Source organism: Cucumis sativus, chromosome 3 (genome assembly GCF_000004075.3).
Source record: "Cucumis sativus cultivar 9930 chromosome 3, Cucumber_9930_V3, whole genome shotgun sequence".
Taxonomy (NCBI): domain Eukaryota; kingdom Viridiplantae; phylum Streptophyta; class Magnoliopsida; order Cucurbitales; family Cucurbitaceae; genus Cucumis; species Cucumis sativus.
The window spans coordinates 16,808,032-16,811,794 of record NC_026657.2 but is presented as its reverse complement, the minus strand read 5'-3'; the positions used below and the strand labels follow the sequence as shown (position 1 = coordinate 16,811,794).

The window sequence follows — 3,763 nt, the reverse complement described above, 5'->3', positions numbered from 1 at the left end:
ATTTGAAGATAAATGCTTTCTTCCAAGACTCTAATTACGAAGACAAATGCTTTCTTCCAAGACTCGAATTTCGAAGACAAATGCTTTCTTCCAAGACTCTAATTTCAAGTGTAGGGCTATAACATCTCGAACTCTAAGGTACCTTATTATATATATATATATTTAGAAAAGAAGTCAAGGGAGAAAGGGCTTTGAAATGTTAAGATAATAATAATATATATTTAATAAAATTGTTATAATTATTAATTATTATATTAAATAAAGAAAAAGGAAATAAAAAAAAAAAAGAAAAGAAAATTTAATTTCTTTTCTTCTCCCTCCTCCCCGCGCGCCGCAACCCCCACCCCCTGTTCTTTTTTTTTTTTTTTCTTTTTCTCTTCTTTTTCTCTTCTCCTTCCGTTTCTCCTTCTTCCTCCAGCCCAACCGCCCAACCGCCCACCCCAATCTCTTCTTCTTTTCTTTTCTTTTCTCTTCTGTTCGACGCCAACACAAAGCCACCACCGATTTCCTTTTCCGACCGACGAAGTCCGGCAGCCGCGCGTGGTCTAGATCTGCGTCGTTGCGGTTCGCCGAAGCCAATATTCCGCTGGTGTCTAATCTCTCCTTTTCGTCCCGTCACCGCTGCACCGTTCGCCTGAAGCCATTGGCCGTTCGGGTTGCACAGCCAAGCCGCAACTCCTTCGCGCGCATAGTCCCACAACCCAATTGTTCGTTCCCCACAGAAAATCATCCGTGAACCGCGCGCCATTTGGCTAAGTCGGCTTGCACCCCACGTTGCACGATCTTCGTTTAGGTTCGACAGTGACTGCCTTTCTATATATATATATATTTTGGTGTGGAGTCGACATTGTCTTATTGATAACAAATTAAGTATGGGTTGTGATTTTTCAAAATAAATTCAAGTGATTGGTTAGATTAATTGTTGACCGTTGTTCGATATTAGGTTGAAGGGATGCTCGAATTCCTTGGGTTCACAGCAAACATTTGATTTTAGTTGGAACTCGTTCCGTGAAGATTTGGGTAAGTTGTGGAAAATCACATTGGGTTGATTTTAAATGATTGATGCGTTGGAGAGATTTATTGAGAAATCGTCTTAATGTTTAGGTTCGTTCTTCGTCGACCTCAACGTGGTTAAGGAGCTTAACTAACTTTAAGGCTACTGGACTCACCTACAGTTTTGAGTTATGTTGGACTGTATGGTTAAATTGGAATTTAGTAGATAGGATAGTTATGATATATGCATTTGGGTGTAGACTCATTATTAGTGTATATTGTGTTTAACTGGAAAAGACATATATGTTTATGTATGAATTGATGTGGATTTGGTATTGAGTGCATGTTGTGACTGACTGGATATGTATTTATACACATATGGATGTTGAATTACTGAAAGTTATAGATGTTTTTTGTATAAACGTAGGGTGGAACTGGTGTGTTGTTGTTTGACTGAATATATGATATATGGTTATGGTTGTGTTTCTGTGAATTGAGGAAATGTCATGGTTGTGTCCTTGTAGACTGGAGCTGATGTTATGATTGTTTAATTGTTGACTGATGTACTGATGTGCTTCTGACTGGCCTTGGCTAAATTAGAATAAGATGACTGTTAGGGACTAAGTGAAGAGTTTATGCAATGAGAATGTTTAACTGAACTGTGAATGACTGTTAAAATGTTTAGAATGGACTGAGGGAAAAATTATTAGCTTTTATTGGGATGTGTGCCTTTGTGCCTTATAGGTGTCCTACGGGATCACCAATTTTTATGCATCCTTCGGGAGCATTAGACTGATAAGTGTTTCTGCAGAACACTAGACTGAAATGTACGTCCCTCGGGGCGTTAGACTGATACGTGTATCCTACGGGATCACAAGACTGTGACTGTGCAAGGATATCCCAATAGGACGTTAACAATTTATTTTCCCCTGACGGGACCAGTAGTGGGTCTCTTACTGAATATTTTTGTACTCACCCCTTTATGTTTTATTTTTCAGGCAAAGGTAACAAATGTGACAAACCGGCGAGGGGCAGGAAGGAAGCGTGATTGCCATGGGGAACATGTTATTTTGCTTTCGCTTTATGTTTTTGAGGTTTAAAACACCGTGTTGAAACTTAGCTTACGAACTTTCTTTTATGTTTTTTTATAAACAATATTTTTTTGTTTTGAATGTTTGAAAGCATGCCTGATTTAAAGTTGTTTTTCCTCAATTGTATGTTTTTCAAATGCCTTATATTTCATTTTGCATCAACCAAGGTCTTTTGTCAATAGTTAATGACCTCGACTTAGGTAAAAAGTTGGGTCGTTACGAGGGCATTCAACCTAGAGACAATCAGAGGATCAAATATTAGAGATTGAACCACGTCGCATCAAATTAACATAAATAGAATATCAACACAAGTTCAACTCCACATATTAAAGTTTTCTAGAAATCTTATGTGAACAATTTGACACGTCCAGTGGGACATCTCTACCTCTCATCTCTCTTTCGACACTCAAATCAACACATAAACTAATGGCAGTAAGAAAAGTTGAATCCAAAGCTACTACCGCAAATGAAACTTACACTAGACGTGACCTAGAGTCACTAAAAGAGGAGCATGCAAGAACAAGAACAAAGTTATGCCCTAATAAAGAAAATTTGGGAACAACTATGGAATCTCCTAAAGACATGATCATCTTCAGAGAGAATTCTTTGTTGGACAACTCTACTTCTGCTTCTAATCTATTAGAGAAAGTATCACACCTTGAAGTAGTGGTGCTCGCAAGAAAGCCAGAAGAAAAGTCCAAGTAATTACGTGAGACTCATCTGATAAGTATAATTTATGGGCAAGGATCTACATTATCCCGCGAGGAAGATTTGCTAGAAGAAAGAGTAGTTGAAGATGATATGACTACTGCATGCTACTTTTGATGTGACAAAATTAGAGGAATGGAACTTTTCCGCCCAAAAGTTGCCTATATAAAGTCTCCTCTTTCATCAAGGCAAAACATGCATGTATGGGCATCAAGAAGGTCTGTAAGGCAAGGGGTCCTACTTGGACCAAAACCTAGAGAGTCGATGACAAGGATTAGACTAACCACCATGTGTACAACACTCCTCCATCCTCTCGGACCAGATTGTAAAGCGAAAGCTTGAAGTTTGGGAGGAAAATAGTTCATTCTCCGATCCCCTTAACTTATATATTTCACTTTCTTTCTCTTTCCATTTTACAATTTCTTTACATTGTATTTAGATATATTGTACAGTGGCCGAAGACCTTCATTCTTTAATAGAATGTATCTTTATACACTTTTCAATCCATCCATGCCTCTACTATTCATTTGTCTTTGTGTTCTTTACAGTATAGGTTTATGATGTGTTCTCAATAAGTAATATTTATTTATACCACTTAGTTTGTTAACTGAGCTACATTATACACTTGGCTAGTATGTGTCGCCAACCACCTGAGAGGGTGAGTAGCAAAGGCATGGCTAACACACGTAAGGTAGAGTTTTATCAACTTTGAGAGAGGACTTCCTTCATTTGTATTATGAAAGGCAAACATGTGTGAACTATAGACACTAAGAGGTTGTTGTACTTAAACATGAAACACTCTAAGTAGAATAGATAAGTATTGCTAGATATGAACCGTCTAGCTTGTCTTAGTCATTTGGATCCCGAAAGGAGACCAAGTGTGTCGTTTAATGACTCCGACAGGAGAACGCCTTAATCATAAGATAGAAAGGTGAAGTATATCGCACTGTGGTAGTCAAATAACTTATTCA

General features: G+C 38.0%; 1 long non-coding RNA gene across 1 annotated transcript; it reads left to right on the top strand.

Annotated features, from left to right (window-relative positions):
• The first annotated feature begins 359 nt into the window (after positions 1-359).
• On the top strand, positions 360-2,179 carry LOC116402851. Its single transcript, XR_004215516.1, has 3 exons — positions 360-793; positions 944-1,020; positions 1,992-2,179. It is a non-coding gene; the product is annotated as an uncharacterized LOC116402851 (long non-coding RNA).
• Positions 2,180-3,763: the final 1,584 nt, after the last annotated feature.